Source organism: Melanerpes formicivorus, unplaced genomic scaffold, assembly GCF_026170545.1.
Source record: "Melanerpes formicivorus ecotype bairdi unplaced genomic scaffold, bMelFor1.0.p_v2 SCAF_226, whole genome shotgun sequence".
Taxonomy (NCBI): domain Eukaryota; kingdom Metazoa; phylum Chordata; class Aves; order Piciformes; family Picidae; genus Melanerpes; species Melanerpes formicivorus.
The window spans coordinates 205214-228298 of NW_027142578.1; the positions used below are offsets into that span (position 1 = coordinate 205214).

General features: G+C 40.9%; 1 long non-coding RNA gene across 3 annotated transcripts in view; it reads left to right on the forward strand.

Moving 5' to 3' along the window:
- The first annotated feature begins 5844 nt into the window (after nucleotides 1-5844).
- Nucleotides 5845-23085, forward strand: part of LOC137458152 (uncharacterized) — an 81596-nt gene continuing 64355 nt past the window's right edge. Inside the window, exons 1-3 of one of the 3 annotated variants that reach the window (XR_010991580.1) lie at nucleotides 5845-6008; nucleotides 7324-7407; nucleotides 12172-12300. This is a non-coding gene — a long non-coding RNA (uncharacterized lncRNA). The remainder of the gene's footprint in view (nucleotides 6009-7323; nucleotides 7408-12171; nucleotides 12301-23085) is intronic. The other 2 variants (XR_010991581.1, XR_010991582.1) reach the window with 2 other exon arrangements.

The window sequence follows — 23085 nt, forward strand, 5'->3', positions numbered from 1 at the left end:
CAGCTGAATTTTGCCAGACCAACACAGTTAGAAGCAAACAAAGCTGTACTTACAAGCAAAATGGATGGAATGCAGTATACAGTATTTACAATAATATACAGATATTTACAATTATCAAACAACATGAAAATGTCCCTGGTCAAGAGACCTGGGAAGCCATTCCACTGCCCCCCCAACCCCTGTCCCAAGAGAGAAAGGAGTGGAGAGAGAAGCAGTGGGTTAGACTTAGCCAAAACCAGACAACAAGCAGGTTATCTCTCCCAAGTGAAGCAAAACAGCCAAGACCAGAAAAGAGAAAAAGGGAAGAATTGTTATGGTATAGCTCCTCTTATTCCAGGTATTTACCCAATTAATTTATTTAGAATAACCTTTTGTTTTCCTTTTTACACCCAATAGTAATTTATTTATATTTTTCTACTTTTCTGCTCAAAATCTGTAACTAAATTTTAAAGGCATAGCCTAAAACCATCACAAGAGGCCTGCCTAAATAACATGGGACCTAGCACTGCCTAGGAGGGCAAACTTGTTCTCTTTGGACCATGTATCCTTCTGAGGGAAATAACAAAGGAAATATTGCAAAAGCTTGTGAAGATTTGCTATGGAGCCATTTGGAGTGGGCTACTGGTTAGACTTGGGGAATATGAACTGGAACAAAAATCTCAGTGAAACAATACAAGAAGGGGAAAAACCAAACAAACAAAACCAACCAAACAAACAAAAAAAACCAACCCACAACCCAACCCTTATCCAAAGGCAATTTTACAGGGGTGATTGCTCTGACACAAGCAGCAAGCAGCAAGGGAGATACCAGCCTGGGGACAAATTTACATGAAGCCACCAGCAGGGCATGCATAGGAAGAGGAAGACAAAATCTAAAAATTTAAGTGAACTCTTCAGCAGAACTATAGACAATATTGCAGCTGATGGCAATAAGTGTTTATCACACAGAAAAGCAGCATGTGCTTCTTCAGGATGAACAGTGATCCATATACCAAGGCAGTACAGGAATCTAAATTATTCAGAATAACAGAAAAGCCAAAGGAAGAGGATACAAGTCTATTACAGGGTAAGAGTATGTTGATTCTACAGCTTCCTCAAGAAAACATTGTCACCAAAGAAGCAAAAGGCAAAAAATAGTTTAAGAAAAATATTAGGGTATTTTTTGGTAACATAGCAACAAATTGCTTTTTTCCCAGTTATTACATATACCTCCAGTAACAAAAGGCTCAGTGGTACATATTTATGGTTCTCCAGTTACCCTAAGATGAAAGTAATGGAAACACATATCTTGCATTTAGTACAAGGTGGCTTATAATAGGTCCTCCCAGCACCTGTTACCAGTATAAGGAGAAATTTATCTCAGATTTTGTTTAAAGGTACTAGAAAGAACAAAATTTCTGAAAAGGCTAGTTAGGCATGGATGAATCTGTGAGAAGGACTGAAAATGCCCTACACCACCTGAAAACAAAAAGTGACACTGAGGAAAATCTGAAACTCATCATATATGCCAAAATCAAACTAAATCAGCAAAAGCCCAGAAAGCAACAATTCCTGAAAAGCAAAACAGGTACCTATGTTGGCTGGGGGGGCAGAAATATATATATATGTGTGTGTGTGTGTGTGTGTGTATACATCTCTCTCTCTCTCTCTCTCTCTCTCTCTATATATATATATATATATATATATATATACATATATATAATGCTATTTTTCTTCTTCTCTGAGCTAATCTGATCTAATGTGAAGTGCTCCTGCCCATGGCAGGGGGATTAGAACTAGATGATCCTTGAGGTCCCTTCCAACTCTGGTAATTCTATGATTCCATAATTCTAACCCAAAAAGAAGATGTAACAGATGAGTGTATGTGTCAAAAGCACTAAGTCGGTTGTAAGGCAGCTGACACAACCATAACTGTCAGCAATATTATTTGGTTAAAGTAGTTTGGAGTTAAGTAGAGACTTAGATGTAATCTTGCCAATGGAACAGTTCCCACCCTAATACTTTGGTAGGAAATGGTACCAGGTTAATAAAGAGCTTATCAAAAAGCACCCAGAGTCAGAGCCTGATCCATATTTAGAACAACCGATTTCCAGAGCAGCACCAGTGATGCATGGTGCTGTCACCTGAGGACATTTTTTCCTACATAAAACTGAAATCATGACTAGCTACACTATTAAACACTGGGGACTTGCAGAAACAGAGGGTGAGTTAGCAAAGCAAAGTCCTCAGTTAAACTCAATGTTCTCAAGTCCATCTTCTCCCAGAATAAGAGTGGGAGCTGATCCTGAACTTCATGGGGATTTTGAGCTTCCCAGAAACTGCAGATATGTGGGGGGTTTACACTAATGACTATGTAAGTAATGCCTTCATTTTATTCCATATATCATACACAGGATGTTAGCGGTTGGAAGGGAGCTCTGGAGATCATTGAGTCCAACTCCCAAACCTCTCCAAGCCCACTGCAGACCATCAGCATTTGCTGGTTGTCATCCCTGATCTGATTTACTCTGTCAACTAGTATTACAGCACTGCTCTTTAAGACAATTATTTTCTTTTATATGACACAAATGGGGCCAGTGACACATTTAAGGCAAACCCACAGTGTATGCTGCTTCAGGGTCCTTGCAGGTATTGCATTGATGTGAATTTGGAATATGAAACTCACAAGGGACTCAAAATGATTGATTAAAATACAGCAGGTCTTGTGATTTTTTAAGTGGAATTTCAGAAGGCTTTTTTAATTGTCATATGAATAAACAGTTAATCGTAACGTTGAGCAAATAGTGTGATTTTGTCTAGATGTAGTTGGGTTTATTCTTCAAAATATCTAACTGTAAACATATATTTTTCAAACTATGCAAACACACAAACAGTTAAAGGAAAATTGTCTTGATATCAGAGGTCAAAGGCTTTCACAGCCTCTACCAGACAATATTGAAATTGTCAGCTGAACATAAAGAACTGCAGAGGACCATTTGATTGTCACATTCTCATGGGTCACCAAGCTGCTCACATCAAGGCTCCTCTTTGGTAAGAGCTGGGCATCGATGAGTGCCCTGAGTCATGCTAACTGCTTAAACGCCGACTGTTTCTAGGTTCAGGTGGTGTAAAACTGTACCCAGCAAGGGACAAGTTGATTTTCCCACTTGGCTCTGTTCACACACTGCACCAAGAGGCAATCTCCAAAGGCTTTTGAGTAAGTAGCCGTGTCCATCTAGGCTCCCCTTTGGTATGCATCCTCTTCTGCTCCCTTAAGCCTGAAGGTTGATGCTCCAGTAAGCCAGTGAGAAGGTAGCTATGAAATATGTTTGTACCCTCCTCTGCCCAGTACCGGACAGGAATCAATCAGAGCTGACGAGACTTGAGAAGAACACTGTATGATTTAGCAGGCAAATTTCAGGTTAAAATAAAACTAAACTTTCCATAGTGCGACTTTCCCTTGCTGCTGTATTCTTTATGTGGAGTAACAATTTGACTCAACTAATCTGTGTGATTCTACCACTGGCAAGACGCACCACGCTACAAGCGCTGAGCAAACCCTGGCCACGCACACGAGCGCTGCGCGTACCCGCAGCCTGCATTCGCTGACGCGGGTGCTGGTGGGTGGGTCACTCCTCTTACGTCGTAGGAGTCTCGAGGAGCGAGGGTGGGACAAAGGCGGCCGCCACGAGCCCGTCGCGCGCCGAGGCGCCGCTGGGTGTCGCTGTTGCTGGAAGGCGCCATGGGCACGAGAGTAGGGGGTGGGGGCGGCAGCCGCACAAAGGGCGAGGTGTTATAGTGTGCGGCCGCCGCCATCTTGTCTCGCCGGGCAGTCGGGGGAGGGAGGTGGGAGTTAAATCCTGCGGAGCTTTTACGCACGCAGAGTGGAGGGGACACCAGCGGTGCCTCTCCTCCGGTTGCGTTCTGTCAATTTCCTGTGGAGTCGGCAGCTCCCTCGCCGAGGGGCGGCCGGCCCTCTTCGCCGTCGATCCTTGTAGAAGGAGGAGGCAGGAGGCAGCGGCGGTGACAGGGGCTGGGCTGATGTGATAAGCAGCGTGTGTCACAAAGGAACGCAGCCTGCTGTCTGCGCTCGGGGGAGGCTTCGCGAGCAGCTGGGATAATTTGATGGAAAATTGAATTTGGGGGCAAAGAGAAAATCAAATCAGGGACAGAAAAGTGATAAGAATGCTGAACAAGGGCTTGTCCTGGAAATAGCAGATGACTGATTTTGCCGCTGTCGAAATGGCAGAGCATAATGAGCTGCCCGACACTCGGAAGAGGGAGGACGTGAGGAGGTGTGCCAGGTGTAAATGCTCAGCAGGTGCTTTTGGATTTATAAGTCTCTCAAACCGGGAATCAAAGGGGAGTGAAAGTTGAGGAAATTCCCAGTTCTGGTCCCAACAAGTGCTGGTATTCATTATGTAACAAAACCTTCGTCTACTTTATCCCTGAATTTGGGCCCTGAGGACGGTTTTAGGTAAATACTGCTCACATTTAATGGTACTCGATGATCCCGAGGGGAAGGCGGTTTCCCATCTCTGGTAGAGCCCTGATGACATTCACTCAGCAGTGACTTCACAGAAAGGGCAGCAAGGACAGTGCCAGCAGCAATTCGGGACAGGGCTGACACGGTACTGCGTGTCACGAGCGGCAGTCCGTCTTGAGAAACATTTCGGCATTCTCCTGAAAGGTGCCTTTCTGGCTGGGGCTGCGTTAGCAACAGGGCACGTTTAGATGGATCCCTATGGCAACAATTCACGTGTGCAGGGGTATTCTGAACACTTAAAGCTGAAGAAAAATGGAAATTGGGAGAGGAGAAGCTTACAGGAATGATTTGTCATGACAACTGCGCACAAAGGTGAAAGATGCGTAATGCCTCAGACAAGTAAAGGGCCCAGTGCTACTCTGATGTAAGTTGTTCGTTTAGACTCAATGCAAACCAGTACAGAATTTTAACTGTTACAGGAAAACGTTTTGCCTGCCAACCAGCAGTTGTGGCAACTGTTCTAGGTGCAGTTATTCTAAATAAAATCACAGATGTTGAATTCTCCCTCTGTTTTGCTTCTGGTAGCAGAATACAGCTTGCTACAGCTGATTTTCTGGTGCTTTCAAGCAGGTTTTGAGGGTCATATAAGTTGTTTGTTTAACCCAAAATAAGGACAGAAGAAGGAAGCCTTTTGCACAAATGGTGAAGATCCTCAATGTAATCCCTTTAATGTAGCAGAAAGGAGTAATAAAAGTCCCAGTTCTGCAGCTAAAAGATTCCTTTGATGTAGAGAATGTGGAACAAGCTGTGTAGAAATCTTCCCAACTCCATTGCCTAGTATGCATGCTGAGGAGCAGTGGTTCTAGATGGAGATGCTGTGGTGTCCAAGCAGCATCTTGCCCCAAGAATGACCCGTGGATGAGAGATGAGCTTGTGCAATGTAGGTAATTCTCTGCATGGCTGCAGTAACATAGCAAACTTACTGGAGGCTTCAGGGTAACTAGGGCTCTGTGCACCAGGGAATTTTTAAAGCCCCTTTATGCCTAACCTTACAATCTCGTTCCAATAATTTCATATACATTAAGGATGACAGAGATCTTGGAATCACTCATATTCCTGAAGCAATTGCAGTTCATTCTTTCAGTATCAGGAAACCTTCAAATGAGGTAGATTGCTTGTTTATTTTTCCACTTTACTGAATTTGTGTTCAGTGCAGCTATTCTGGGCTATTTATAATTGTTTTCTTTCCTGTTTCTCATCTACTAGTTCTGCACTTCAAGTGAATGGGAATGCATTCTATGTGTTGTTTTGAAAAAAAAAGATTTTTCCAGAATTTAGAGTCTGACACAGACTTTTCTAATTCCATAGGTGTAATCCAGCCTACAAGAATGCAGCTGCCCAGCCTCCCAGCCTCTCTTATCCTCGGAGCCACCTTACCCAAGTCTTCATTGAGCCAAGACCACATGGGCAAAGGGGAGATGATGAACTCATGGAGAGGTTCACAAGCGGCAGGTGGCAAGAGGTCCCAGATGTCCTACTGTGGGTTAGGGCTCAAACAGGCTGGGCCATTCCCTCCCTCACATTACTGGGGATTCAGATTATTCAGGAACTGACTAGTCCTGGTTATGTGACATTACCCCAACAAGAAAACAAAAGGATATGTGCAAAAGCATGTTTTCCACTCACACAAGGATCCCAGCTTCATACAGGATGTGCACTTTTTTTTTGTGTCTTCTCCAACAGTAGAATGTTCCACAGAAATAACTAGCTCCATGTGGGTTTCCATGGCACCATCTTCCTCTTGAGCACGAACGCTTGCCCTGAACTGGTTGGCTCTTGACTGTAAAAAGTGTATACAGGAGTCTGTGAGATAGGAAGGGTTCCTTTTATAAACAATAATATTTTAGAGATAGCTATTTTAATACCACAGATAATACTACATAAAGAATCATTTACATTCCTGCTGCACAATATTTGCCTTATTTCCAGAATCTGCAAGATGGCAGAATGCACAGAGCATCAAACCAATTTTTGTGATTTTACAAAATATGTTGGTTTGTGCTAGTGATAGGTGGGGCATGAAGAAAACATAGGTCCATCAGACTCTGCTTTCTGGTATATTTAGAAACAACCAAATGACAGAAAAATACAGTATGTAGTTAAGGTCCCTTATTAACACATTGTCTGAGTGCAGAATAAGGAAATAGGCCAGATTCTGCAATGAATAAATGAATATTTAACAAATCTGAATGAAGATAAATTGAGGGAATTCCATTATAAAGACAAACAAATACATCTTTATTCTTCATAACACGGGCAGTAGCTCCACACTGCACATGACAAGGTATGCTTTATGTAGTAGGGTGGATACATATTGCTACCTATGTGGAATACAGTTGAATTAAGAAAATACATTCTTAAATGGAGAAAGACAGCATGTCTGAGGTTACTCACATTTTAGATTATTATTACTGAAGACATTTTTTACATCATTAGTTTTTAATATAGATGCCATTTGCTTCCGCTTTACAATTTATTCTGGCTTGGAGACTGAAGATACCACACATGGAATACAAGTTTTGTTAGAACTAAGTAGGTATTTTATGGAATTTTACACATATGTCTCCTAGAAAAACAGATTTCTACATTTCTTTATTAAACAGCCCATATGTTCCAGTCTTTTTCCATGTAAAAAAGAGAAATATAAGGAAGTCAATAGACTAATATTTTTTAAATACATTTATTTGAGCAAATAAGTTTTCTGTCTACACTGACAGTTATCAAGAGAAGATAAAGATTATTGAAGGTTTGTAACAGCGCTGTAATTGATTTAATTTCTTCTCATTTCTTTTTCCAAGGGGGAGGTGTGCACTGCTTCAGAGGAGGCATTACATAAAACTGCCATATAGCGTTTGTCCACTAGGTGGTCCTTAAAGACATAGGTAAGAGCTTTGGTTCATGTTTTAAGTCTTCATCTTGAAGTACACACAAATGCAAATAACTGGTTTAGTATCATAATTAGCCACTGTGGTTAAAGTGATTGTAAACATTTTCCTCGCTCCGCTCATTTTCATTATGTATTCCTCAAAGATAAATAATCTGGATAATATTTAATAAAAGATTCTACTATGTGTGTAAGCACCCAGACTTCTTAATAAGCAAGTCATTCAAGTGCTTGAGCAGGCTCACAGAAGCCAATCTTATATATGTGATGAAAACACCATTTGCAACTCATGCACTCCATTTATAGAATCATAAAATCAGTTTGGTTGGAAAAGACCTTTAAGATTATCAAGTCCAACTGTTACCTAACTCGGCCAAGTGCTAAACTATGTCCCTTAGCACTGCATCTACAAATCAGGGATGGTATTCAACCACCTGGGCAGCCTGTTCCAGTGTTTGAGAACCCTTTCAGTGAAGAAGTTTCTTCTGATAGGCAACCCAAACCTCCCCCAGCAGAACCTGAGGCTATTTCATCTTGTTCTATTACTTGTTACTAGGGAGGACAGACCAACACCCCCTTCCCTATGACCTCCATCACATAGTTGCAGAGAGTGATAAGGTCTCTCTTCAGCTTCTTTTCTCCCGGAACGCTAAACACTTGGAAGTAATGCATTTCGTTGCCACTGTAATGATGTTGTCAAAAGTAAAATCATTTTTTTTTAATGTAAAATTTATAAAAAAACATAGTAAAAAATATCGTTGGCATAGATGTAAACAACAAAACCTAGCACTGACTGGAAAATATTTGGATTCCAAGTGCAAGACTCATTTTACTCTGTGACAGTTTTGAGATTAAATCTGGAACTCTACCATATGCCTCATTCTGCCTGCGGATGGTGAAACACCATAAAAAACCCAGCTGGTGTGGAACCATTATGAAGTGTTTGCAGCAACTGACTTTTCTGGACAACTAGATCATGCAGAGCCACTTAGTCTTATGTTTGTCATTTCTGAACTTGAAGCTTCCTTGCTTGAAGCATCACCATTACAGATTGCATGTGCAGCTGAAGAAAAATCCTTTCCATGAATGTTTTGCAACAGAAGACATTCTAATAACATCCACTATCAAAAACCCAAAGATGTATCAATGTCAATAAATCTTTTACTCACACTTTTGAGCTTTAAGATTCAAAGAAAAACAAATATAGCATAGCAGTTTATACTCACTGAACAGCCAATGATTCTGAGAACCAGGTAAAACTACTGGTTTGCTCTCACATGTGCCAAATGATCGTGGCATTAAATCTTTCTCATTATGCAGCAGAAACATTTTGCAATAATTTAGAAACTAAATGTAGGAAATTAAACTTTTCAAACATTTTTTAAAGTTATATTCTATGATGAGAGGAAATTATGAGTCCATGAAATAGACCTGCAGCCATTATGGGTCTTTTTTTATGTTGCTTTAGCTTTATAGTGTGGTAATGGTAAATTTCTAAATACATTGTGCTAATTTCCATATTCATTTTTGACCCAATTTTCATTTCAAGTGTGTAAAGTATGATTCTATTAGTCTCCATTGAGTCATAGAAAATGTAGCATGAATTGAGTCTTTTTATTAATGCAAGGAAAAATAAGAATGAAGTTATAGAATGTAATGAGGTTTAGAAATTAGTTTCCTTCACTTTACAGCAGTTCTGCTGCAAATTATGACAAGATTGGCAATTCTAAGATGTGTATTGCTTGTAATACAAACCATGCCAAATGTAATCAAAACCTGCAGAAAGACAAGAGACTCAAATTCCTCTTTCATTATGAGCAGGGCTTCTCTCTATAAACTAGTGAATTTACTTAGGTATTAGGTGAAAGAAATTGGCACTATAATAGAGAAATTAATATATTAATCACAGAGTAAGAGGAGGGGGAGAATAGGTTATTTATTCATGTTGCTTCTTCTCATATCAGATGAGCTAAAAATTTCAGTCTTCTTACAATATTTTCCCAAAATGCTTCACATACTGAGAAAGTTAAATCACTGATTGCTCCAGTGACATTTTGATAGTCCAAAGCAGCTATTTGATAGGCCATAGACATTTAATACAAGTATTTTGGAAACCAAGTGTGCTTTGTGATCTTTACCTATGAGTAAAGTCATGGTTGGAAGAATTACTTACATTGGTGCAGAGTTGAGACTGAAATTTTCATTGGAGTTAGAGAAGACACTAATTTTTCCATCCAATTCATGACAAATGACTGTTTAAAATGAGTATGTAACAACTGAGCTGGAGCTTGGAAAGATAAATCCAACAAAACCCGTCTCAATTTTTTGGTATTCTGGTAAAACATATTCAAAGCAAAACTGTCAAAGTAAAGACAAACCAAAAAAAGACACCAGCCCCAGGAGAAAATATTAACATGCTTTACATTTTCTATCCTACAACAGTGGCAATACCTATTTGTTCAAATCTTTATGTAGTACAAACAAACACAGCTTTTAATACAACAGTCTTTTCACATTAAGCTTCTGGACAGAGAATTATCCTCCTACTCTGGCTTCCAATTTCCTCTTCCTGTCCCATATATAAAACAGCTGGGTGCAGTTGTCTGATGAGACCAGCTGCCTTGGTCTCCCCAGCTATTTTACCCCTTCCTGCCTGTTGCATGATCTCTGCTCAATTTAGGGAAAATGGAGGGAGAGAGTGATTTTTAGTCTCTTTTTTTTCCTGGCTATTTTTATCTCAATGTTTGTAAGCCTCTCAAGAAGTCAAATGAGCATTGTATTTGCTGTGACAGAAAAAACTGAAAAGAAAATGCATTAAGGAAGGTACAGCAACTCAAGAGATGCTTAGAGGAAAGCCCCAGAAAAGCTAGGAGAAGGATCTTTGTAACTTGCTTTCATTTAGTGTAAGGCAAAGCTACTTTGGTTAACATGAAGAAAGAAGGAATTCTAGCCAAACTGTTAAAGGATGAGAGCTATGGGGAGTTTCAGCTTTGAAAATTAGATGTGGTTTGAATGTGAAGGCTGGAGAGGTCAAGGCAAAGAGAATCTTCTCAGATCTATAACACAAAGAGGCTAGTAATCATGGAGGGTGGCTCACTGTGATTGAAGTCAAGAGCTGAGGGGAAGTCTTTAAAAAGGAGGAAGAGCATACTAAAATTGCGCTGTGCTTTAGCTTGTGGCCACAGACTTGTCAGGTTTCAGTCATGCTAATAAAGATTCCTGCCATGAACGTGGAGAGTCAACAAACAGAACTTTAACCTTGAAAAGAAGTGGAAGTATCATAGAATCACAGAATGGTTTGGGTTTGAAGGAATCTTAAAGATCATCCAGTTTCAACCTCCCTGCCATGGGCAAGGTTATCTTCTACTATACCAAGTTGCTTGAGACCCTGTTCAGCCTGGCTTTGAACACTTCCAGGGTAGGAACCTCCCCAGCTTCTCTGGGCAACTTGTTTCAGTGTCTCACCACTCTCATAGAGAAGAATTTCTTCCTAATGTCCAATCCAAATCTAGTCTCTTCTGGCTTCAGGCCATCGCTCCTTGCCTTTGTTAAAAGTTCCTCTCCATCTGTTCTGAAGGTTACCTTCAAATACTGGAAAGCTGCTATAAGGTCTCCCTCCCTGGAGCCTTCTCCAGGCTAAGCAACCCCAACTTTTTTAGCCTGTCTAGTTAGGAGATGTGTTCCATCCCTCTGATCATTGTTGTGGCTCTCCTGTGGAGCTGCTCTAACATTTCCATGTCCTTTTTGTGTTGGACACTCCAGAGCTGGATGCAGTACTCCGAATGAGGCCTCACAAGAGCAGAGTAGAAGGGCAGAATCTTGACCTGCTGGACACACTTCTTTTGATGCAGCCCAGGATTTGGTTGGCTTTCTGGGCTGCAAGCACAACACATACGCTGGTTCATGCTGAGCTTCTCATCAACCAGCACCCCCAAGTCCTTCTCATCAGGATGGCTCTCTATCCATTCCCCACCCAAGCTGTATTTGTGCTTGGAATTGCCCCAACTCATACAGGGCCTTGTACTTGGCTTTGTTGAACTTCACAAGGTTAGCACTGGCCCACCTCTAAGCTTGTCAAGGCATCTATTGGTGGCGTCCCTTCCCTCCAGCATGTGTAGTGCACCACACAGTTTGGTGTCACTGGCAAACTTGTTCAGGATGCACTTTATCATACTGTCCATCGTCATCAACAAGATGTTAAACAGCACCAGTCCTAGTATTGACTTCTGAGGTACAGCACTCATCACTTGTCTCCACTTACATTAAGGGGTAACATAATTCAGATGTGGTACAGAACAGAAGTCCCACAGAAAATTGGGGGAAAGAATGGGAGAGTCCTTCTAAAGGATCAGTTGAAGCAATAAAGGCAATCAAGATAGGATGATGTCATTTGAAATTAGGGGCATGAGGAAGTTTGAACATACGTACATGAGAGTGTTGAAAATAATGATACATGTGGAATGAAAATGGAGTAAGTGTCTGTGAGATTTGTCTAGGAAACAATCACTTGAAATTTTAATGACAGCATCTTTATTGAAATGTGAGGAGGAAAGCCAGTTGGAGAGGATCTTAGCTGGAAGTAATACTTGTGGGGGGGGGAAGGTAATGAAAACATAGAGTGAGCTTAGTGATGGGAGAAGTCAGTGTTGTGCTTCTTTGTGGCTATTCAGTGTTTCAGTTTTTGGTGTTTTGGTTGGGGGGTGGGTTGGTTGGTTTGTTTGTGTGCTTTAGGACAAATATTGTTCTGTATTTCCATTTTAAGAGAAAAAAATCAAAGAAGAGTGCAGCAGGAGCCTGAGAGGGGAGTTCAAGAGGTATTCATAGGCTGGATGGAGGAAAACATGAGAAACTTGAGCATCTGCAGGGGAGACTATATGGAAGAGCCTTTGGGGTAAGTACTGAAGGAAAAAGTAAACTAGTAAGAAGTCATCTTCTGTCGAACTTCTTTTGAGAGATTTTCACAGTCTAGAGCAGTGAAAAGAGAAGTAGAGAAAGGCAAAGATGGTCTGACTTGACATCACTAGAGATTTCAGTCCAGAGACTTACTTGTGCTGGGAGAGGTATTGTACTGGGGAGCAACCAAAGGAGGTAAGAATAGGTTTCTGGTGGGGAAAGTTATTCTGATCACAGGCTTTTGCCAGAAACATTCTTGAACACAAGAGCAAGGGTGGAGGAAGAAGATGTTTGAGGGACTTGGCGAAGTGGACAAAAATGATGAGGCACCAAAGAGTTAGGAGAGAGGGAAGTGGAGAGCAGCATGCAGTGAGAATCAGCAGCAGTGGAAGGGTGCAGATCAGAAATGTGAATTAATAAATAAGAAAAATACATCCAAATATAACAAAGCAACCAAGCACCATCTGTCTGGAAAAACAATCAGAAGGGTAGTTTTGTGACTGACAGTGCAACCCATTGCATTAGGGTGTGTGGGGAGAGTACGTATCTGGAGAACACTGTTTATACAACTGTTCTTCACCTTTTTGTCCCTGTGTTTTACAGTATTACAGTATTTCTTAACAGCATATTTCCTAGCAAACATGGATTCCCATTTTATGAACCCTCCCTCATTTTAGTAAGAGAAACATGATTTGGAAGGCGTTTTTAGCAGAAAAGCTAGTTCCGTCAAACACATCTGTAAGCATTCAGCTCTGCTTTACACAGGGGTGTTTCATCTGTGAATGCTGCATCTAGGAGTCAAATGCAGAAACGAGGGAGGATATTCTCAGCACCTATTTATAGAAGAATGTATAAAATACTATAAACTCTGCCACATGCAGCCACATGAGCCCATGAGAACAGCAGAAGCAAAACAAACAGCTTAAAACACAGCATACGTAATTGAACATGAAAGCCCCATCAGGAAACATGACATTGAGTCCTGTGTCATTTCACATTTCATGCGACACAAACGTGACACCTTATCCCTTAGGTTGCTAGGCATTAATCAAACATACCGCCACACTCCGAAAGATAATGCTGTCAAAGGAGAGAAGCCTTTTGTATATGCACTTTGTATTCTTTAAGAACTCCAGACCAAAGTAATGAATGGCATGTTAGACCATTTTTCACATGAGGAGCCAGTGTGTCATACAAGATTTCTTATTCCATAGCACACTGTCTTTCCATGTTACGCTGCTTGTTTCTCAGTACCTGAATATCTGATATTATGTGGTTTTCTTTTGAAGGTTACTTTGGGGCACAAGAATGGCTTTGCTGAGCTGCACTGACGCTAGCATTTTGTACTACAGAAACAGCTCCAACAGCTGTATAAGCATTATAGGTCTCATTTCCTTTCCATTCCTTCTGACTTTACCCCACACTTTCCCTAGAACTTTGACAATTCCTGACAGCTCGTAGTGGAGCTGAGGAAAATCCTGGGTTTCCTGCGTCAGAACACTCCAAGGGATTCAACCAAGTGTCAAATTCAGATTGAAAAGTGGCTATTCTGTTGACCTATTCTGGTGGCTGTGATGTGTAAAGAGCATAGATAGGTCAAAGGCAAGACATTTTGTTATGATTTTAGTTCTCAAATACTTAAGATATGATGAAGCATGTTTCTGCAAACACCTTTTCCTTCCTTACCACCCCTCTCCTTCCTCAGTCCCCACCCTCCTTTTTTTTAAGGCAACCAGATTTAAGGCTGGAAACTTACCGATGTCTATGTGATGACATCTCTGCTATCAAAGTTTTATATAAAGCACATTGTGGTCCACAATCTCGGTTTCGCGTATCCACATTAAGATCAATCATGCAAAGCTATTGCAAAACAATATAGAATAGTTGATGAGGATGTGGCCCAGAGCCTTGCCTGACCTTTTGTATTGCAAACACAGAGAACTGCTGAAGTTTTTTGCTTGCTTTAGCATGGTGAGCTTAAGTACAGGTTTGTCCAATCAGTTTGTATGCAAACAGCATGGGTTCAGACTATAAATACAGCTGAAGCTGGAATGCCTCTGGATCCTCCCTACTTAGATGTTTTTCATATGATATGGTTTCTTCAGAGGGGAACTCCCCAAAAAGAGATATATGGCCTGACACTTAGCAGAGTGGCAGGCAAGCCTGCGGAGTCTGCTAAAACATTTGTGGGAATCTGGAAGCACTTTAGAGGCTGATAGATAAGAAGTTAGAAACATCTGAAGTATTGAGGAGGAAAACAAGATTTATGGTGACTACGAAGAGCAGGAAATCAAAACTGTTAAGAAATCAGCTTCAGGTCATCATGAAGTTCTGATCCCTAGTTTCATGTTAAGGAACAGAATACTACTAGAAAATCCTGCCTGTGGTAATAAATCAAATTAATAATTAGCCACTGTATACTGCTTTTCATCTATAGATCATAGTGATAAGAAGAACACAGTGATTTATTGCAACTAAATAGTTGACTGTTATACATTTCTTTTTGTGGGACTGTAAATTCTACCTGTTGACATAAGCTCAATCTAAGCTGCTTTCTGGACTGGATTGCTTTATCCTTTAGAATTAACTCCTTGCAGACATTTTCAAGATTTGGGGTTTTTTTGCAAGTTTATAATGGAAAGGAGAAATCCCAGAGGAGAGAAGGAAAGAAACCAGCAAAGGACTTTGGCACTAATTGTAACTATGGCTACATTTATTGTTATACAAATTAATTAGGGCCATATTTTGTGAGTCTTAATTGAGGAAAACTTCCAAAACTTCCAACTTTTTTTTAGTACACTGTGAAAATGTAAGATTGTGTTGCAAGGGGTACCTACTGTACATCTTTTTAACAGAAGTAATAAAATTCTGAAGTGCAGAAACAAAATGCTAATAAGAATTTTTGTATTACATAAAGGCTTTGTAATTTGCCCTATATTTAACCAAAGATTTTGGCCTTGACTCTGAAAATTTATTAATAATTTGGTAATCTTTTGTTTGCATGAGATTCATGAGGAGCAAATTTGAAAATTAAATTTTTTACAGTTGTTCAAAACTGGTTGCCCAAATTACTGGCCAATGTTGCAAAACAGTTTATAAATATATATATATCTCTCAAAACCTAATGCATGCATCCAAGTTACTACAAAGAATTACTACAAGCACAAAGAAGACATTTAAGATTAGAACAATGTCTTTATTGTATTTTAAAAGAAATCCAAAGGGTATCCTCTGGGATAAGCTAATTTTGTTGGAACATTAGTAGGAATGCATGTCCCTAAATGTGACTGGAAGCCACACTTGGAAGCAGGCCAGAACTTGCCTGCTTAGACTTGCCTGATGGCTTGTTGTGATCACTTAAAATATAGTGGTGACCCAGAGCTGTTGAATCTTTTTGGAGAATCGTGGAAAAAGGAAGCAGATGGAAGTATGAATTCAAATCTTTGACTTTTTCTAAGTCATTGGTATCTTTGCCAGACCTTTTTCAAGTCTAATGAGAGTTACATGAAGAAGCGTATGTGCTTTTTAAGTTACATATGACATGGATACTCACAGGGGACAATGCTTGTGTTTATTGAAGAAAAGCCAACTAGATTTAATTTTTTTTGCCTGAAGTTTTGATTCGTATGTAAACTTCAAAGCCCTGACTCATCTTTAGTGTGATAAAGTTGTATTAATATACTTTACAGTTATTATTCAAATGCACTTTTCCTTTTTAAGGAAGAGTAAGCTGGAAGAGATGAGGATGGCAGGGATCAGCAGTGCAGGAGGAGGTACTGTTTTGCTGGGTTTTTTTGGTTTGTTTGATGGGTTTTTTTACAGAGAGGGTGAAGGGGAACTTCTAAAAATAGTAAAATATGATTGCCCAGCACTGGCTTTTGTTACCATCACCCACTTGAGTTCTGCTTTCAAGATTTATTATATCACTCTTAAATCTCTTGGAGTCATTACAGTCTTGCCTTTCATCTAGTCTGTATATAAATAATTGATCATCATAAGGATTGAAAACTGTGGAAATGAAGACAGCTTAACACAGATATTCTTTATGACATCAATTACAGGGGGAATCATTTAATGAGAGCAGAGAATATTTCAAATGGTACAATAATGCTAGCTCCTAAAATTACTTTGTATTTCAAATGAAATGTGTACACTGATGGGTTCTTTTGCTAGTTTATGGAGAAAGTATATTATGGTTCGATAAAAAAGATGGTTAATTATCTGCACAAGGGCTTGCTTCACCCCTCCCCTACTTTTCCACTAGTGTAACTCTGTTGAAGTCAGCTATGTACAAATGGTGTAACATGGCAGTGAATCAGGCTCATGTTTTGTAATTTATTGCCAGCATTTGCAGGCCTGAGCGTTCAGACATGTTCTCTGCTGAGATTTAAACTCCCTGAGCGCACGTTCTGTTGGCAGCGGACACGTGCACTGGGCCAGGGGTGTTGTAGGGTTAAACGCTGAGTAATACTACAGTAGCTGAGCACATTTATTTTATTAAAACCTGGTAACATGCTAAAATACTGTAAAGAGCATCATTAAGCGTGTTGAAAGGAAGTCGAAGTTCAAATGAAGGTTTTTTAATGGTTTTGGGGTGGGGTTATGATACTTAATGTAGTGCTGACTGGTGAATTTATATATTTGGCATGACTGGAGAGGACACTTCCTCTCCCTTTTGTTAGCTGTCATACTGATATTTTGCATTGTTGAAATGCTCATCTGTGTGCAGGCAGTAGGTGGTTTGGACCAATATTCAATCTAAAGGGAAATGTAGTAGCATTCATGCCATTCTAGGAAGTGTGCCATAGTGTCTGGAGGCCATGTCTTCTCTGTGCCTCTAGCTACTACGGGCACACCAGAACCGTAATGCCATTCCTTCTAGATCTGTCCATGGGAAGAATGTTGTGTCAAAAAAAATCAAGTACACTTCAATCTGCGTGAGCAAGTGATAGCAACTTTATTGTAATGAGTACTGAAAATAATTAAGTGTAATGTGTTAAGAGTTTGGGTTTATATGAGCCACTGATAGAACCAGACAACATCAAACAGAAGTACTTCATGTAATTGTTTTATGGTGGACATTCCCAGGAAATTATAGGAACTGAGTTGCAAAAGGAGAGTTAAATTATGAGCTTCAGTTCCTGTGCATTTTCAGTTGCTGAAGAAGGTCCCAATTAGCGTGACCGAGAAAGGCATTATTAGCTCTGGGTGTGTTTCATGTATTTTTCAGAAGTTCTAGTTTGAATTGAGATATGTAGCTGTTCCATTGCTATCTAATGTAAACTCTTTAGCAACAGGGTAGGTGTTAGGATGGTTTGTAACTGCAGTGTGTGAAGAACAGGAATGAGAGGGATTGCAAAAAAACCTGCTCCTGGTAATAGCTAAACATTAGCATTTACCATGCTGAGGATGCAGTTGAGCAAAATACTGAAGTCTGTGCTTTGAAATCAGAAGGTCTTCAAACTGAAGTATTTCAGTACTCATTTTCCACAGACATTGTGTGAATGATTCATGTATAGATTGTGATGGCTGCTCTTTCTGTCCTTTGACTCTTGACCAAATTATCACAATAGTTTCTTTAATTTTATTTATTCCTTATAGGGCAGACCTGTGCAGTACAGCCTAGGTGATACTGCTTGGGCAGGAGGGGTTCAACTTGATGGTCTCTAGAGGTGTCTTCCAACCCCTAACAGTCTGTGATTCTGTGATTACTTATGCCATCCTCTTAGTAGTATTAGTAAATACAAAAGAGTTGGTTTGCATGCAGAGCTGTGCAGGCATATGCAAACAATGCTTGGATGCCTTTGGATGTGTCCATCTGTGTTATGTAAGGAGTTTGAAGGAGGTGCTTGATTTTAGTGTGAAGTATTTTGTCTTGATAAAATAATTTTATGCTATTCTCTTAGTCAGACAAAGTATTTATCTTCTCCCTCACAAGTAAGCTGACACCAGAGAAAGAATTTCATCAAAACTCTGCTTCCAGATAGGGATTTTAAAGGCCATGAAAGATCACTGCCTTTCCCAATTTAAAATGATGAATGTATTGACATCACCAAGAGGAAGCAAAAATGACCAACTACAAAGTAGGTTCAGAATAGAAGATTACAGTGCTTACTATGTACTTAATTCTTTTACAAAATATTGTTTATTCTGGGTTGGGTTTTAGATTTCTTCTCCCTCAACTTCTTTCTTTCGTATCTTAGTGGTGATGACATCTAGCAACAGATGGAAGAATATATGCATTGCATATGAACCCTGATAGTTATGCTTGTGTGAAATCTTACATCTTGAAGAACATCATTAGACTGTTTTTTGCAAAAGCTCTTTGTGACCTTGTTACAGATAGTGAATCATTGTAGGTGAACAGAAAAAAACCCAACAGAAATAACAGTGAAACCTACGTACATCCAGGCATAGCAAATGAGCTGACATATATTTTCAAAATACTAAGTTAGAAGTGAGGCTGGGCATCTAGGGCTTCAACAAAAAAGAGAGGATAGTTAAGCTTAGAAGTTCAGAGACACACTGGACAGCAAAATAGGTTGCTTGAACTGACTGTGAAGAAAATTATGCAGCTATTTTGAATTTCATCTACTTGCACATTTTCCAGGCTAGGCTTGCACAAATCACAGTCTGAATAAATTTCCAAATTTTGGCACCAGTTAGTTGCATTTTTGTGGTTCTTAATTGCAATTTTACATAAAGAAGCTTAAATGCATGTGATTAATGATAGGGTTTCATTTCCAAGAGTTTGTGATTGCTTTAAGTTATTGGGGAACAACAAAGTGTAACATAATATCTTGTTGATTAAGACAGTAGTGTATTTTCAGTTTTTCTTCATTTGAAAGACATTCAGGTATGAAGAACAGATGTGCATATGTTAGCCTGGTGTGTAGTGTGCCCAGAGGGAGAAGTGTAGGTCAGGGATGATTTTTAAAACCTTCTTTTTAAGGTGTGGGATGTAGTACCTTTAGGGGTTATCTTTCTGAAATGTCTAGATGACATTTCTAAATTGCTGCTGAGAAAACAAGCCCTTCTGTCTCCATAATAGCAAAAGGAAGATGTGCCTAAGAAGTAACTGTAAGATCAGATCCCACTGCTGACAGATGTAGTATTTCAGTATATTCAGGGGTGAGACCAGCAGCCCAGCTGAAGTACATGTACACTAATGCACGAAGCATGGGTAACAAACAAGAGGAGCTGGAAGCCTTCTTACAGCAGGAAAGTTATGATGTAGTTGCCATTACAGAAACGTGGTGGGATGACTCACATGACTGGAGCACTGTAATTGACGGCTACAGGCTCTTCAGGAGAAACAGGCAAGGAAGAAGGGGTGGAGAAGTGGCCCTGTACACCAAGGAGGCTCTAGACACCATGGAACTAGAGATCAAGGATGATCAGGTTGGGTGCCTGTGGGTGAAAATTAGAGAGAAGACCAACAAGGCAGACATCCTGGTTGGAGTCTGTTATAGACCACTCAACCAGGATGAAGAGGTTGATGAATTATTCTATAGACAGCTAGAGGCTGTCTCAAGATGGCCAGACCGTGTTCTTACATGCAATTTTAACCTGCCTGGTATCTGCTGGGAACTTGACACAGCAGAGAGGAGGCAGTCTAGAAGGTTCTTAGAGTATATGGAGGACAGCTTCTTATCCCAGTTGCTGCGTGAGCCTACCAGGGATAAGGCTTTGCTTGACCTCCTTTTTACCAATAGAGAAGGGCTGGTGGGAGATGTGGTGGTTGGAGGCTGTCTGGGGTCCAGTGACCATATGATAATTGAGTTTTCAATATGCAGTCAAGCTAAGAGGGGCAGCAACAAAACCTCCACTCTGGACTTCTGGAGGGCAGACTTCAGGTTACTCAAGGAACTAACTCAGAAGGTACCTTGGGAAACAGCCCTTAAAAACAAAGGGGTCCAGGAGAGCTGGACCTACTTCAAGAAAGAAATCTTGAAGGTGCAGGAGCAGTCTGTGCCAATATGCTGGAAGATGAGCCGCCGGGGCAGATGGCCGGCCTGGCTGGGCACTGAACTTCTGAGTGAATTAAGGGAAAAAAAGAGGTTGTATCATCTTTGGAAGGAAGGTGAGGTAACCCATGGAATGTTTAAGAATGTTGCTAGGTCATGTAGGAAAAAAATTAAAGGCAAAAGCCAATTTAGAGCTTAGACTGGCCACTGCTGTGAAGGACAAGAAAAAAATACTTCTATAAATATATTAATAGCAAGAGGAGGGGCAAGGACAACCTCCACTCCTTGGTGGACACAGAGGGGAACATAGTAACAAAAGATGAGGAAAACGCAGAGGTACTTAACACCTTCTTTGCCTCAAATGTTAATAGGTTGTCTTTTGGACAGGGTTCAGGAAGGGCAGGTCCTGCCTGACCAACCTGATTTCCTTCTATATCCAGGTGGCCACCTGGTGGATGTGGGGAAGGCTGTGGATGTAATCTATCTGGCCCAGCTGTCAGCTTGTGGCTTGGACAGGAGCACCCTGCACTGAGTTAGGAACTGGCTGGAGGGCTGTGCCCAGGGAGTGGTGGTGAATGGTGCCACATCCAGCTGGCAGCCAGTCACTAGTGGTGTGCCCCAGGGATCAGTGCTGGGCCCCATGCTCTTTAATATCTTTATCGATGATCTGGATGAGAGGATTGAGTCCATCATCAGTAAGTTTGCAGATGACACCAAGCTGGGGACAGGTGTTGATCTATTAGAGGGTTGGGGAGCTCTGCAGAGGGACCTTGACAGGCTGGACAGATGGGCAGAGTCCAACGGCATGAGATTTAACACATCCAAGTGCCGGGTTCTACACATTGGCCACAACAACCCCATGCAGTGCTGCAGGCTGGGGTCAGAGTGGCTGGAGAGTGGCCAGAGAGAAAGGGACCTAGGGGTACTGGTTGATAGTAGGCTGAACATGAACCAGCAGTGTGCCCAGGTGGCCAAGAAGGCCAATGGCATCCTGGCCTGTATCAGGAGCAGTGTGGCCAGCAGGAGCAGGGAAGTCATTGTGCCCCTGTACTCAGTGCTGGCTAGGCCACACCTTGAGTCCAGTGTCCAGTTCTGGGCTCCTCAGTTTAGGAAAGATGTTGACTTGCTGGAACGAGTCCAGAGAAGGGCAACAAAGCTGGTGAGGGGTTTGGAGCACAAGCCCTATGAGGAGAAGAGGCTGAGGGAGCTGGGGTTGCTTATCCTGGAGAAGAGGAGACTCGGGGTGACATTATTGCTGTCTACAACTCCCTGAAGGGAGGTTGTAGCCAGGTGGGGGTTGGTCTCTTCTCCCAGGCAACCATCACCAGAACAAGAGGACACAGTCTCAAACTGTGCCAGGGGACGTTTAGGCTGGATGTGAGGAATATGTTCTTCACAGAAAGAGAGACTGCCCATTGGAATGGGCTGCCCAGGGAGGTGGTGGAGTCATCATCACTGGAAGTGTTTAAGAAGGGGCTTTATGGGATGCTTGGTGCCGTGATTTAGTTGATTAGATAGTGTTGGATGATAGGTTGGACTCAATGATCTCGAAGGTCTCTTCCAACCTGGTTAATTCTATTCTATTCTATTCTATTCTATTCTATTCTATTCTATTCTATTCTATTCTATTCGTTTGCTGTTTTGGAAAATGTTCGGATTTGGTTTTCCATTGCAAATCATTAACAGTGTCCTCTGGGAAAACAAGTATAACACAGTTACTGGCTTCTGTAATTAGAGATATAAAGGTGAGGAAGCTGTAGCACGCTCAGCTGATTATGAATAGTGGTGGACATTCATGTTCTAAGGACACATACAAGAAGAAATTTGAAGGGAGGAAGCAGAATTTGTTTATGCAAATTCAAGGAGACGTTACATCTGGCAACACTAAGTACTGAACTTTTTCAGACATTCACATAAGGAGCTATATCTAATTGTAATGCAGCCTTTTAATGTTTATTTCTAGCCCTAGTTCTGTATGCACTTCATAAAACATAGCATCATTTTATCAATTGCTGTGGTGTATGTGAGCCCAAATCACAGACTGGGACACCGGTTTGGTGTCCACTGCATTATGTTCATGCATTCAAAATTTGCCCCATCTTAAAATAAGTGTTAGCTGACACTCCCAAGGTGGGTTTCATGTCGTCAGCTCCAGCTGCTTGCAGTTTATTGCCCTGGAACACATGCCTTGATCTTTCCATTAATGCTAAAGGGAGATTGGACAGCCAGCTTAGATGGGACTCCTCTGCTAGACAGCTGAAATTAGATGAACTTCACCTTTCTCAGGTATAAGAAGGCCAAACTCTCGTTGTTAGTTCATGCTCAGCCTTTTTTCTGAGTGTCTAGTTTGTTTTAGACCCTCCCTACCTTCAAGAACTGATCATTTTCCTCTCCCCACTCAAAACTTTAATGATTATTTGATTGGCTTACTGTACATATTCCTGCCTCCTAGAACCCATGGGTTTTCAGGCAGGAAGGTATCTTCTAACAAAAATCTGCACTGGTCAATGTTTTCCTCACCAGCAATTCCTCAACTTCTCCTTTTCTCTGAAGGAGGATGGCTTGAAGCCACAAATTTCAATGTGATGTGATTGTATTTGCTCAATAGGTTCTTCTTTGCTACAGCCTCAAAATTTTACCTCACTCATCTGTATCTAACAAAACAAAACAAAACAAAACAAAACAAAACAAAACAAAAGGCAAGAGAGTATTCTGGGTGTAGCCCACTTCACAGGAATGTTTTAGGCTAAATCTATTAATGTTTGTAAGGCACATGGAATGCCTGTGCAAAGTATAAACTTTGGCACTATTGTAAT